At 43.2% G+C, this 15,542-nt stretch overlaps 1 long non-coding RNA gene across 1 annotated transcript; it reads right to left on the bottom strand.

The window, feature by feature from the left end:
- Window positions 1-3,531: 3,531 nt before the first annotated feature.
- On the bottom strand, window positions 3,532-4,097 carry LOC138851839 (uncharacterized). The gene is made up of 2 exons (XR_011391431.1): window positions 3,866-4,097; window positions 3,532-3,728 (listed from the first exon to the last, which is right to left on the bottom strand). It is a non-coding gene; the product is annotated as an uncharacterized lncRNA (long non-coding RNA).
- Window positions 4,098-15,542: the final 11,445 nt, after the last annotated feature.

A 15,542-nucleotide genomic window follows, 5' to 3' on the forward strand; every position in this document is an offset into this window, starting at 1 on the left:
GAATGTATGAGAGTATAGTTTTACCAACGCTTTTATATGGGTGTGAAGCATGGGTGATGAATGTTGCAGTGAGGAGAAGGCTGGAGGCAGTGGAGATGTCATGTCTGAGGGCAATGTGTGGTGTGAATATAATGCAGAGAATTCGTAGTTTGGAAGTTAGGAGGAGGTGCGGGATTACCAAAACTGTTGTTCAGAGGGCTGAGGAAAGGTTGTTGAGGTGGTTCGGACATGTAGAGAGAATGGAGCGAAACAGAGTGACTTCAAGAGTGTATCAGTCTGTAGTGGAAGGAAGGCAAGGTAGGGGTCGGCCTAGGAAAGGTTGGAGGGAGGGGGTAAAGGAGGTTTTGTGTGCGAGGGGCTTGGACTTCCAGCAGGCATGCGTGAGCGTGTTTGATAGGAGTGAATGGAGACAAATGGTTTTTAATACTTGACGTGCTGCTGGAGTGTGAGCAAAGTAACATTTATGAAGGGGTTCAGGGAAACCGGCAGGCCGGACTTGAGTCCTGAAGATGGGAAGTACAGTGCCTGCACTCTGAAGGAGGGGTGTTAATGTTGCAGTTTAAAAACTGTAGTGTAAAGCACCCTTCTGGCAAGACAGTGATGGAGTGAATGATGGTGAAAGTTTTTCTTTTTCGGGCCACCCTGACTTGGTGGGAATCGGCCAGTGTGATAATAAATAAAATATTATGTATACCTGGAGAATACCTAGAAAGAGTTCCAGGGGTCAATGCCCCTGGGGCCCAGTCTGTGATCAGGCCTCATGGTGGATCAGGGCCTGATCAACCAGGCTGTTACTGCTGACTGCATGCAATCCAATGTACGAACCACAGCCCGGCTGGTCAGGTACTGACTTTAAGTGCCTGTCCAGTGCCTGCTTGAAGACAGCCAGGGGTCTATTTGTAATCCCCTTTATGTATGCTGCGAGGCAGTTGAACAGTCTTGGGCCCCTCACATTTATTGTGTTGTTTCTTATCGTGCTACTGGCACCCCTACTTCTCATCGCGGGGATGTTACATCATCTGCCGAGTCTTTTGCTTTCGTAGGGAGTGATTTTCATGTGCAAGTTTGGTACTAATCCCTCTAGGATTTTCCAAGTGTATATAATTATGTATCTCTCCCACCTGCATTCCAGGGAGTACAGGTTGAGGAACTTCAAGCGTTCCTAGTAACTGAGGTGTTTTATCGCAGTTATGCATGCCATGAAGGTTCTTTGTACATTTTCTAGGTCAGCAACTTCACTTGCCTTGAAAGGTGCTGTTAGTGTGCAGCAATATTCCAGTCTAGATAGAACAAGTGACCTGAAGAGTGTCATCATGGGCTTGGCATCTCTGGTTTTGAAGGTTTTTATTATCCATCCTGTCATTTATCTAGCAGATGCGATTGATACAATGTTATGGTCCCTGAAAGTGAGATCCTCTGACATGATCACTCCTAGGTCATTGACATTAGTTTTTCGCTCTATTGTGTGGTTGGAATTTGTTTTATACTCCGATGAAGTTTTAATTTCTTCGTGTTTTCCATATCAGAGTAATTGAAATTTCTCATGGCGATGTATTAATAAGCCAAAATTCTAGCGACTTCAAAACTAGAGGGAGTAAGCTGGTACAGCTCCATTTGAGAGAATGGGTCTGTGTGGTCAGTGTGCGCATTATAAGAAAATCAGGGAGCCAGTGGTGCATTGTTGGAGTCCCATTTCAGTAGGCCTTGTTTACCATGCTTTGCGGTAATATATACCTCACTCCCTGGCAAACTGGGACTGTTCTCTTCCTAAGTGATAGTTCTAATACAGATGGAAGTGTCAGTGAAGATGAATTTTATGGTTTTGAGGAGTTTGTGCCCAAAAGCAATGCCCAGGATACCAGAAATAGTGCTGAAAACCTAAACGACCATCAACCTAAGATAACCCAAGAAAGTCAAACTGATTTATTTCCATATGGGTGGTGAGAAAGACAGTATGCTTGTTGGGGAAGACGGTATGGGTAATGGGTGGTGGTGGTGGTGGTGGTTTTGTAATGTGTCATTTGACACCAGCCATGCTGCTCTCAACACAACAACAACAAAGGCTGCCTTCAACCATCCACAGGACAGGAGGGTCAACGGAAACATAACAACATATAAAATACTGTGAAGAGTTGACAAGATGGACAAAGACAGGATGTTCCAGAGATGGGACACAGAAACAAGGAGTCACAATTGGAAGTTGAAGACTCCTATGAGTCAAAGGGACATCAGGAAGTATTTCTTTAGTCACAGAGTTGTCAGGAAGTGGAATAGCCTAAAAAGTGATGTAGTGGAGGCAGGAACCATACATAGTTTTAAAACAAGGTTTGATAAAGCTCATGGAGCAGAGGAAGGGAGAGGACCCAGTAGCAATCAGTGAAGAGGCAGGGCCAGGAGCTATAACTCAATCCCTGCAACAACAAATAGGCGAGTACAAATGGGTGAGTACACAAACAACCGTCCACAAGCTGTAGCAGCTATAGGAATGTGTCCAGTGACTCTATATGTGTATGTATATACAGTGGACCCCCGCATAACGATCACCTCCGAATGCGACCAATTATGTAAGTGTATTTATGTAAGTGCGTTTGTACGTGTATGTTTGGAGGTCTGAAATGGACTAATCTACTTCACAATATTCCTTATGGGAACAAATTCAGTCAGTACTGGCACCTGAACATACTTCTGGAGAGAAAAAATATCATTAACCGGGGGTCCACTGTACTATAGAACAATAGTAATAACTTTTTTTATTGTTGGTTTGTGTCAACAAGTTCTGTAAACACTATAATGATAACGTTTGTGCGGTTATTATGTTGCATACAAGTAGATATATATGCATTACACATTATATTGGTCTCACAGGTCACAAAAGTTACTTGAAAAAAATAAAATATTAAAAAATAAAAGTAAAAATAATATTAATGAATGAGCGGCAGTCGCCGATGTTGCCATAAGCAGTTCACTGTCAACTTCACGCCTTTATATCTTGGTAAGTAGTGATTGCAATTTTTTTTTCTTTTGAAACGCTCACTAAAATATTCTGAAGATTTTGGCAAGAAAAAAAATAATTATTTTTTTTCTTCAAATATTTTTCGACAGGGACTTCAGGATCAGAGGTCTCAACAGTGAAAGGGTTAATTTATTTTTGATGTAAAATAAAAAAATGCACACAATGTTAGTTCATAAAAATATATATTTCAATTTATAATGAAAAAATCTTGAAAACATCTATCTTTAAGGCAGTTTGTTGGCTTGTATGGCCAATTCTGCCTATAAAAGACTGCATAATAAGTACAGTGGACCCCCGCTTAACGATAACCTCCCAGTGCGACCAATTATGTAAGTGTATTTATGTAAGTGCGTTTGTACGTGTATGTTTGGGGGTCTGAAATGGACTAACCTACTTCACAATATTCCTTATGGGAACAAATTCGGTCAGTACTGGCACCTGAACATACTTCTGGAATGAAAAAATATCGTTAACCGGGGGTCCACTGTATTTGCATGTTATACCCTGTGATTTTCTTATATAGCATGGATGTTACAAAAGTCCCCTCACTCTTAAGATTTCATTTCTAACAGGCTCATCTTCTGGGTACTGTTGCTGTAGTTCTGAATTAGGTATATAGTGCGTGCCTGTGAACTCCTTAAAGTATTTGCCAATGTCTGCATGACTGACAGGTTTTGGATGTGATGCCACCTCTAAATTCTCTTGAGCTGCATACCTGAAAAAATATGAAAATCACTCTTAGGTTTTATATAAAGGTCTGAATGATCAGTTGTACTGCCATAGTTCATTCTCGTTGCAGAACATTCATAACTCAACAGTGTAGGCATTAAATACATAACCTCAGATGCTTACCTGTGTGAACCATCATAGACAAGAACATTATAAAAGGGCTGCTTGGTCTTGTAATGAAGATGATGTACACCCATTCGAAGCACCCATTGTGGTGGCATTTTGCACTCCTAAAATATTAACAAAGCATCACTAAAACTTTCATTTATTAAACAATTACAGTAGGGCCCCACTTTACAGCGTTTTCGCTAATATGGACATTTCAAATTATGGCCAAAACTTACTATACGGCTTCCCGTCCCCCCCCCCCGACTCTAATATGGTCAACGCGCACCACACGGTTTGTTTACATTCTCTGTGAGCCCCACGTCTCTCCTTTAAGTCTGTAAACTTCCCAAAATTTCAAGTGTTTTAAAGTTAGTGTATTTTATATGTACTGTACTCTGATAATTATACTTACGTGTATCTGTTCCTAAATAACTTACACACTGTACTGGTGTGCAGGTACACATTAAAATCACTGAGAGTGTCCCTCTACTCTTGACGCCATATTAGTAATAGTACGCAATAATAATAACTCTTGGGCACATTAAATGTCTTATTTTATGTTAATATAGACATTTTCATTAATCCGTCCATGATATTTTCTTCAAAATTATATAAGAAACACATTACATAGCATATCAAATTAATTAAATCAAATCAAAAGTTTACATATAAAATATTGGTTACAATGTGTGGTTTACATCTCCATGGGGAAGTGGAACAGAATTCTTCCTCCATAAGCCATGCGTGTTGTAAGAGCCGACTGAAATGCTGGGAGCAAGGGGCTAGTAACCTCTTCTCCTGTATATATTACTAAATTTGAAAGGAGAAACTTTCGTTTTTCCTTTTGAGCCACCCCACCTCGGTGGGATACGGCTGGTACGTTGAAAGAAGAAAGAACTGTGGTTTACATATAAAATACTAGTTAAAAAGAGGGCCATTTCATAACTAGCATGACTAGGCATTTTGGGCAGACTAATAATAATTAAAACTATATTGATACAGGTTATGGAGCATGTTGATATTAAGGGTAGGTAACTGTATTACAGTTTGTAAATTTAGCAGTGATACATAGTTTCTACTAAAACTCCTATATTGGATTATCTCAGGCAAACTTATGACTACTTTAACCTTTTCAGGGTCCGTGTCGTAGTTCTATGGCTTTGAGTTGAGGGTCTAAACCATTGTTCTATGCCATGAGCTCAGCTCACTCTGATAAGCTGTGAGTGGTAAATTTGGGCCTAGATATGAGAGAATCCATCTATGTGGTATGTGTGTGCAACACATAAAACAAATCCTGCAGCACACAGTGCATAATGAGAGAAAAAAATGGCCACCATAATTTTTTATTAAAACATCGACTTTGCAGTGTGTTTTTGCAAGTTTTTATAGTTGTATTTGCGATTTCTTGGTCTCAATTGATAGAATGGAAGATATATTACAGAAATAGAGATGATTTTGATTGGTTTTAGTACCGGAAATGGCTCGAAACTAAGCTCAAAGTAGCAGAAATGCTAAATTTTTGCTGATGTTCAAGAGTAAACAAATGACCTCACGTCTAATACACGCATGCTGGTGGGTCTAATATACATTCACAAATATCGTGATATTATTTATGCAATTAAAATATTGCATAACAGTAAATCTTCTATTTGGTTTGATTAAAAATTCATTATGTGAATAAAAAATCAAAATGAAATTCATTTATAAAGCCTGAAAACATAACTAATGAACAAAGGAAATTTTAGTTTAGTGCCAGGAATGCCAGCATTGTTTATTCTAGACCCTATCTGGAAACTGGAATATTTTGAACTTTGCGTTAAATTGGCCAACTTACTAATTTCCGATCACTTTATTTTGTAGTTTAAACAACTGACTTGGCAATTTCTTGTGTTCAATCGATAGAACAGAAGTAATACTAGTGAAATAGCTAGGAATTTGGTCGACTGGATTAATGTAATAGGCCTAAAATGGGAGTCAAAGTCGGCACAATCATCGATGCGTAAATATCGGACACATCAAAATTCTCAAGAGCATAATTTCATCAATTTCATAATTTTTATTTTATTACCTTCAGAAAAAGATTCTCTACCATTTCATAAGAAAAAATAACAATTTTTTTTTTTTAAATTCTTGGACCCTGGTGCACACTGAAATTTGGCCTCTGGACCCTGAAAGGGTTAAGATTCATTAAGAAATAGATTTATTACGTAATTTTATTTTTACAGCCATTTGGGCGAGTGTAAGTGTAAATTGGGGAGAATCACAGATATCAAGAGTAGGTCTAGTTTGTATTTTGTGTGTGTATGATACACGTATGAGAATAGGAGGTTTTCATGTAGTTAGCTGATGGTGGAGTGTGTCAGCGAGATGTTTTTTTAATGGTAGTTTTGAAAGTGATGTTTGTGTCTGCAGTTCTAGAATTTTCAGGTAGGGTGTTGCAGATTTTAGGTCCTTTTATGTGCACTGAATTTTTGTATAGGTTTAGCCGGACACGGGGAATGTCATAGAGATTTTTGTGCCTGGTGTTGTGCCTGTGCATCCTGTTACAACTATCAAGAAAGTGTTTTAGTTCTGGGTTAATATTGGAATTTACGGTTCTGTAAATGTAGGTTGCACAATAGCAAGTGTGGATGTTCTGTACAGTAAGTTTAGATCTTTGAAGAGTGGGGGTGTATGTGTCCTGGGATTGGATTGCATTGGGTTATTACTGGCTTTAGGTGTGTTCCTCTTCAAGGGGGGCTCCTTGGCATGGTGAAGAGGCTCTTGGTCTGAGGAATCAGACCTGTCGGTCTCCTTCCTCAGACCGAACCTAATTACCCCCCAATCCCCCCCTTCCCTCTCCCATCCTCCCCTTTTTCCTTTCTTCCTCCTCCTCCCCACCCCTCCCTTTTGCCCTTCCTTTTTGGCCTTTGGGATTTTTTCCCACAGGCACGCTAGTTCCTAGGTAGGGGAAAGAGTACCGGGGTCCATCCCATTCCGTTGAGGTTCTTGGTGGTGGCGTAGTTTGCCGTGGAATCTGGATTGCCTGGGGATGTCCCGATCCCTCTCCAGTATCCCGGAGGGTGGCTTTGGGTGTCTTTCGGGCGACGGGTGTATCTCTGGAAGCCACCTTTCGGATTCCGGGGGTGGTGGCCAAAGGAGGTATGCTTTGTGGCGGATATCCGGCCGCCCTCTCTTTTGTCCACCGAGGTAGCTCGGCAGATGTGAGGTTGCTATCCTGGATTGCTGGTTTACTGGCATGATGGGTAGGGTATGGCACGGGTTCCATGCTGCATCTGCGTTACTTGCGGTGCTGAGGTCCTCTTGGGCGCGGAGGGAGATTTCTGGCCCTTTCATTCCTCCTAGGAACTATCCCTCCCCGGTCCCCCCTTTTTTTATTCTTTTTTTTTTATTTTTATTTTCTTTTCTTCTTTCGTTTTTTTTTTCTTAAAAAGAAAGAAGTAACTTAACCATGGAAGCCCTAGTCCACGAACCTACTACCCCCGGGCCCCTTCTTGATACCGCACCCTGTTCTGACCCCGCCTCGTCTTTGGACCACTCTTCGGACACTCCTAATGCCTCTGTACCTCTTGTTGGTGCTGTTTCCTCACCTGCTTCAGGTACTGAGGTCTCAACTGGCTCCTTCGATTTATCTGACCTCCGCTCTCCTTTGACTATGCTTCCGGCCTCTCCCTCTACAGTGCTGCAATTTTCGAATCGCCGACCCGTTCCACGTTGGACCAACTCTGGTCCCACTCCTAAACGCCAATGACAATTACCTGCTGATGATACTTCTCCACCTTCTCGTTCTTCTCAGAAAAGATCGACACGTCCTGTACTCCTTTTCCACGCTCAGTTTCAGAATGCACAATGGACTAAATTCTTCACTTTACGACTGACTTCCTATATTGCCTATCTTTCCGACCATAGTATTAGCAAGGCACTCCTACGCCATGTTGGTAAAGATATTTCTTTTCATGCTCTTAAGAGTGGTACGTGCATCATCACTGTACAGAATGCTACCCAAGCTCATGATCTTTCTCTTCTTTCCCATATCGATACTATTCCTGTCACTATTGAAAAACATCAATCCCTCAATTCTTGTAGTGGTACCGCCATTCTGCCCCATACCATAGTTCAACAAAATTTCCAGACATGTGGCAATGACATTCTTGAACAGCTGGAACTCCAAGATCTCCCAATCCTCAAGGTAGACACTTATGTTCTTCCTGCCCGCGGGCGGAAACGATACCCTAGCAATGTGGCTTGTTTAACTTTTGACAGCCGTGAACTCCCATCCTCAGTTTATGTAGCAGGACATCGGTTACAAGTTCGAAAGGTGATCCCTACACTGCAACAGTGTAGAAATTGCTGGCGATTTGGCCATCCAGCGAAATATTGCAGATCTATAGCCAAATGCCCAGTCTGTGGTGCCGATGACAATTCTAATACGTCTTGCAATCGACCTCCCTCTTGCCTTAATTGTCATGAGGCTCACCCTTAGTACTCTCGCCGTTGCCAAGTCTACTTAAATGAGCGGGAAATCCGTTACCTCAAAGAGGCAGAAGGTCTGCTTTATGCCATGGCAGTTTCTCATCTCCGCCTCCAAGGGAGACTACCTCGTGTTTCTTATTCCCGTGTTTCAAAACGTCCCCCCACTTCTGGGGTCCCATCTTCTGCAGCCTCCTCTGTGGTTACCTCTCCCATAGTCACTCCTGTATCTAATTCTTTTCCTGTCCTGGGCTCAGACATCCCTACTTCAACGCCTCAGTCTGTTCTCGCTTCTTTGTGTTCTCCCACACAAGCCTCGATATCGACAAGATCTCGTACGACACCTCCTCCCAATTGTCCCTCTACTTCTCAGAAGTCAAAAAAAGGTCCTTTAACCCCTCCTTCCCTTCTTCCACCTCCTCATTTTACCTTCCCTGTTTCTGTACCTGGTTCTTCCCCTCTCACTGGCTCTGTTACAAGTGTAGAGGTTCACCCTCCTCCTCGTACTGTACCTTCCTCCCCTGTTCCCTCCCAAGTTTCTTCCTCTTCTGCCACCTCCCAGGTTTTTGCCTCTTCTGTCCCCTTCCATGCTTCTTCTCCAGTTCCCTCCACCCTTCCGCCCCCCCCCCTACCTTGGTACAGTCCATTACAGTTCCAATCTTTACTCATCCTCCCCCTACCATCTCCAACATTGTCTCCCATACGACATCTCTGAATTCCTAAACACTTGAAGCAATCTCTGAATATACTGCAGAGACCAAACCATCAATGGACACTAATCCACCCTCTGTTCCTTCTCTCTCCTCTCCTCCATCTGCGCAACTCCTTTCTTCGCAGCGAACCGTTCCTTCACTGCTTGAACGTTTTCCACTGCCACCGCATGTGGACTTTTCTAACCCCTCTAGTCCGTAGGAACCCTTACCTGCGGATTTCAGGTATCTTTATCATTGCCAATCATGGCCTATTTACAGTGGAATATACGCGGCCTCGGGGTAATCGGAGTGAGCTTCAGATGTTACTCTCCCAGTTTTCCCCTGATGGTGTTTGCTTACAAGAGCCAAAATTACACTCTGCTGTTATCTATCTCATCTCAGGATATAATTTATTGTATTCTTCACATCCTTTTCCTGATGGGACCTTTAATGAAAGTGCCCTTCTTCTATGCACTGATATTCCGTACCATCAGCTATTTGTTCGTACTTCTCTGCATTACACAGCAGCCCGTATCCACTTGCATAGGTGGTATACGCTCTGTTCTTTATATATCTCTCCTTCTCGGGCATTATCAATCCCGGATATTGCCTTTTTTGTTTCGTCATTACTGCCACCGCTTCTGTTACTTGGTGATTTTAATGCCCATCATTTCCTCGGGGGGGGGGGGGGGGATATCACTGTGATTCCTGTGGCATTCAGTTAGAGGCTTTTCTTGCTACCCACCCCCTCCATGTTTTAAATACAGGTACTCACACCCATTTTGATCCTCTGACTCACACTCTCTCTTGCATCGATCTCTCAGTCTGCTCTTCCTCCGCCACATTAGACTTCACCTGGTCTGTTCTCCCGGATTTACATGACAGCAATCATTTCCCAATCATTCTTACTTCCCCTTCATATTCACCACCTCTTCGTATCCCACGCTGGCAATTTGATCAGGCAAATTGGAACCTTTACTCACAACTAACTGTTTTTAGTGAGGCTCCTTCTTCATCCTCTATTGATGAGCTTTTACACCTCTTCTCGTCCTCCGTTTTAACCGCAGCTTCTCATTCTATACCCCAAACTTTGGGCAGGCATTCTCAGAAATGCGTGCCTTGGTGCTCTCCTGCTTGTGCTCTTGCAGTACGTTTGAAACACGCTGCATGGGGCAGGTAACGGTACAAAAGAACCACGGAGAGACTTCTTGATTTTAAGCAGAAGCGTGCGATCGCTCACCGTGTCATCCGTGACGCTAAATGCACTTGCTGGCAAGATTGTCTCCACCATCACCTCTGCTTCCTCTATGAGTGCAGTCTGGAAAAAAGTACGAAAACTGAGTGGTAAATATTCTCCTGACCCAGCTCCTGTTCTGTGGGTTGCCGGTGTTGATATAGCAAACCCACTAGATGTTGCCAATGAAATTGGCAATCATCTGGTCTGTATTTCTCAGGGGCTCCATCTATGCTCCTCGTTTCTCTCCTCAAAGTCTGCCAGAGAGTTAGCACCCTTGGACTTTTCTTCTCTCAGAGAAGAACAGTATAATGTGCCTTTTACACTTCAAGAACTGGAGACAACACTCTCAGCTTGCCGATCATCGGCAGCTGGGCCCGAAGGACATTCATATTCGTATGCTACAACATTTACATCAGTCAGCCCTTGCAGTCCTATTACGCCTTTTCAATCTTATTTGGTCACAAGGAGTTCTTCCACAGCCATGGAAATCTGCCATTGTTCTCCCTTTCTGCAAACCGGGTACTACGGGACATGAAGCCTCCCACTATCGTCCCATTGCTCTTACCAGTGCAGTTTGCAAAGTGATGGAACGCCTGGTAAATAGACGTTTAGTGTGGTATTTAGAGACACACAACAGTCTCTCCACTCGTCAATATGGCTTTCGTAAGGGATGTTCTACCATAGACCCCTTACTACGCTTGGATACATATGTTCGTAATGCCTTTGTGAATAACCACTCAGTTATTGCCATATTTTTTGACCTTGAGAAGGCATATGACACAACTTGGAGGTATAATATTTTGGCCCAAGCCCACTCCTTAGGCCTCCGAGGCAATCTACCATCCCTCCTTAAGAACTTTTTAACTGACAGGCATTTCCGTGTTCAGGTTAATAATGTTCTCTCCCCGGACTTTATCCAAGCTGAAGGTGTCCCCAAGGGATGTGTTCTGAGCACAACACTTTTTCTCCTTGATATAAATGATTTGGCCTCTAGTCTTCCATCAAATATTTGGTCATCACTCTATGTTGATGACTTCACTATTGCCTGTGCAGGCGCTGACTGTCACCTCATTACAGTCTCTCTCCAGCATGTGGTCAACCGTGTTTCCAACTGGGCCACCACACATGGGTTTAAATTTTCCAGTACCAAAACTCACCAAATTACTTTCACTAGACGCTCCGTCATCTCCGATCATCCTTTGTACCTCTATGGCTCCCGTATCCCTGAATGTGATACAGTCAGGTTTCTGGGCCTCCTCTTTGACTGTAGGTTATCCTGGAAACCTCACATTACCTCTCTGAAGGCAACTTGTCACAGCCGGTTGAACCTTCTTAAAACCCTTGCTCATCTTTCATGGGGAGCTGATCGTCGAGCTCTCCTTCACCTACATTCCACCCTCATTTTATCGAAACTTGATTATGGTGACCAGATCTATTCAGCGGCCTCTCCTGCTACTCTCTCTAGCCTTAACCCCATTCATCACCAAAGATTACATTTATGCCTTGGCGCTTTTCGCTCTTCCCCTGTTGAGAGCCTCTATGCAGAAGCAAATGCTCCATCCTTATCCGATCGCCGTGATGCCCATTGCCTTCGTTACTATGTATGCTCCCATGATCTCCGCAATCCTTCCATTTATAGAATGGTCACTGATATTAGTAGACATTCTTTATTTGTTATCCACCCCTGTTTACTCCGTCCCTTCTCTCTTCGCCTACATTCGCTCTTGTCTTCTCTTCAATTACCACCTTTCTATGTTCATGTAGCATCTCACTTTTCCCTACCCCCCTGGGAAGTTCCAGCTGTTTGAGTCTGTTCTTTCTCTCTCCCTTGCTCGAAAGCCCAACTGCCTACAGTCGCTTCCCGCTCTCTTTATCTTGACCACTTCTACTCTCATTCTCATGCCATTGCAGTGTACACAGATGGCTCTAAGTCTTCTGACGGCGTAGGATTCGCAGCAGTGTTTCCGGACAGCGTCGTACGAGGGCATTTACTATCTTCGGCTAGTATTTTTACTGCTGAATTGTATGCCATTCTTGCAGCACTTATCCGTATTGCATCTATGCCTGTGTCATCATTTGTGGTTGTCTCAGACTCCCTTAGTGCTTTAAAGGCTATACAGAAATTTGATACACTTCACCCCTTAGTCCCCCGTATCCAACTTTGGCTACGCCGCATCTTTACCAAGCATAAAGATATTTTTTTTGTTGGGTACCTGGTCATGTTGACGTACAGGGCAATGAACAGGCAGACACTGCTGCGCGGTCAGCAGTACATGACCAACCAGTTTCACATACAGTGGAACCTCAAAAATTGAACTTAATCCGTTCCAGGAGCTAGCTCTAAATTCGAAAAGTCTGAAATTCGAAGCAATATTTCCCATAAGAAATAATGGAAATACAATTAATTCGTTCCAGAAACCCAAAAATATTCACACAAAAAATACATTTTATAGAGATTAATTACAGTTTTACATATAACAAATACTATAGTTTTTAATTATGTATAGTAATACATATAAAATAACATTTTTACTTACCTTTATTGAAGATTGGTGATGGCATCTAGAAGATAGGGAGGAGGAGAGAGGAAGTTGGGGTTAGTGTTTGGAAGGAGAATCTCCCTCCATGAGGACTTCAGGTAAAGCCCTCTCTGGGGTTACTTCCCTTCTCTGTCTTTTAATGCCACTAGGACCAGCTTGAGAGTCACTGGACCCCTGTCTCACAAAATAACTGTCCACAGTTCTCTGTTTCTGGCGCCTCTTTAACATTTCCCTAAAATGGGACATGGTTATGTCACTGAACTTGTTGCAAAGAAGGCTTGTTTCAGCTTGCTCAGGGTGGTACTTCTGCACAAACATTTGGACATCATTCCACTTGGCACAAATCTCCTTAATCTTTTAAGAAGGCACCTCATCCACTCCCTCTTCCTCCTCCTCTGAAGCAAGTTCCTGAGCTGTGTTCTGATACTGCTCCAGATGAAGCTCTTGCAGCTCTTCAGTGGTTAGCTCTTCCCTGTGGTCCTCTACCAACTCTTCCACATCCTCACCACTCACCTCCAACCCCAGGGTGTTCACCAATGCCACAATAGAGTCCACAACTAGCAGAGGGTCAGCTGGGTCAGAGTCAGCCTCAAACCCTTCAAAATCCCTCTTTTGGACACAATCTGGCCACAATTGTCTCCAAGCAGAGTTCAAAGTCCTGGAAGTCACTCCCTCCCAAGCCTTACCTATAAGGCTTATGGAGTTGTAGATGTTAAAGTGATTCCTCCAGAACACTCTTAGGGTCAACTTAGTGTCTGTGGTCACTTCAAAGCACTTTCAAAACACTGCTTTTGTGTAGTTTTTTGAAGTTAGAAATGACCTGCTGGTCCATGGGCTGGAGGAGAGGAGTGATGTTAGGAGGCAAGAACTTCACTTTTATAAAACTGAAGTCCTTAGACAAGAGGTCTAATAAGTTTGGAGGATGAGCAGGAGCTTTGTCCATTAACAGGAGGCACTTGAATGGCAATTTCTTTTCCTGGAGGTATTTTTTCACACTGGGGCCAAACACTTCACAGACCCACTCTTTGAAAATTTGTCTTGTGACCCATGCCTTATGATTAGCTTTCTACAAGACACATAACTTGTTCTTAAAGACATTGTTTTTCTTAAACACTCTGGGATTTTCTGAATGATACACAAGTAAAGGCTTCACTTTAAAATCACCACTAGCATTAGCACAGAACAAAAGAGTAAGCCTGTCTTTCATAGGCTTGTGTCCTGGCAGTGCCTTTTCCTCCTGTGTGATGAAGGTCCTTTTTGGCATTTTCTTCCAAAACAAGCCTGTTTTGTCACAATTAAACACTTGTTCAGGTTTGAATTCTTCACTGTCTATGTACCCCTTAAACTCCTGTACAAACTTCTCAGCCGCCCGTTTGTCTGAACTGGCTGCCTCACCATGTCTTACAACATTGTGTATGCCACTACGCTTCTTAAATCTGTCAAACCAGCCTCTGCTGGCCTTAAATTCACTATCAGCACTGGTTCCAGGAGTTTTCTGTACCAGATTGGCATGCAACTTCCTTGCCTTTTCGCAAATAATCGTCTCTGAAACACTATCACCTGCAATCTCTTTATCCTTGATCCACACCAGCAACAACTTCTCAACCTCTTCAACTATTTGTGGTCTTTTTTTGGTTAGCATATTAACACCTTTCGCAACATCAGCTTCCTTGATTTGTTCTTTCTCTGCCAGGATAGAACCAATGGTCGACTTGTTTTTCCCATACATCCTGGCAAGCTCAACAAGTCTCACACCACTCTCATACTTCTGTATTATTTCCTTCTTCACATCTATGGTGTTTCTCACTTTCTTTACCACAGGGGTACCACAAGCAAGTTTCTTTGGGCCCATGGCAGCTTATTTCACAGTCCCACAAGCACTAAACACAACGAAATAATCATAAAATGTGTGAATGAGAGCGCAGGTTAGTGTTCACTCAAGCATAAACAAAGCTAGACTGCTCACGGTGCCTGCACGGGGACGCAGAGAGCGGGCCGGCAGACAGGTCCCATACCCGGCAGTTTGAAATTAGGGGCACGTTCGATAATTGGGACACAGTTTGTCCGAAAAAATGGTCTTATTTTCGAAATGTTCGATATGTGATACGTTCGATTTTTGAGGTTCCACTGTAGAGGTATCCCATTTACGGACTATTTTGCTGCAATAGCTACCCACCTTCACACCCGTTGGCAACAACGTTGGTCTACTATGCTCAGTAACAAACTTCAATCTATTAAACCGAGTATAGGTTACTGGCCGTCTTCTTGTCACCAGTGTTGAGGTTGGGAGACTACTCTCTCTCGTCTTCGCATTGGCCATACTCGTCTTACTCATGGATATCTCATGGAGAGGCGCCCTGCTCCTCTCTGTGAGAATTGTCAGGTTCCATTATCAGTCAGCCACATTCTGTTTGACTGCCCACTTTATCAACGAGCACGCAGAATTTACCTCCGTCGTCATCTTCGCTCCGCTGCTCTCTCTTTACCTTCCCTTCTTGCTGATGGACCCGCCTTTCATCCGGACTCTCTCATTGACTTTTTGACAACAACTGACTTACTTCACAAACTCTGATACCTTCAGCCCTTTCTATCTCAATCTGTTGCTGCCCTCTACCCCTGCACTATCCCCTGCCCCGCTGTTTTCTGTAACCTACTGATCATCCCTCCCCCCTTCTGCCGCCCAATACCCTCACTTCCTTCCCTACCCTGCAGCGCTGTATAGCCCTTGTGGCTTAGCGCTTATTTTTTATTAT

The sequence above is a fragment of the Cherax quadricarinatus genome, chromosome 6 (genome assembly GCF_038502225.1).
Source record: "Cherax quadricarinatus isolate ZL_2023a chromosome 6, ASM3850222v1, whole genome shotgun sequence".
Lineage (NCBI taxonomy): Eukaryota > Metazoa > Arthropoda > Malacostraca > Decapoda > Parastacidae > Cherax > Cherax quadricarinatus.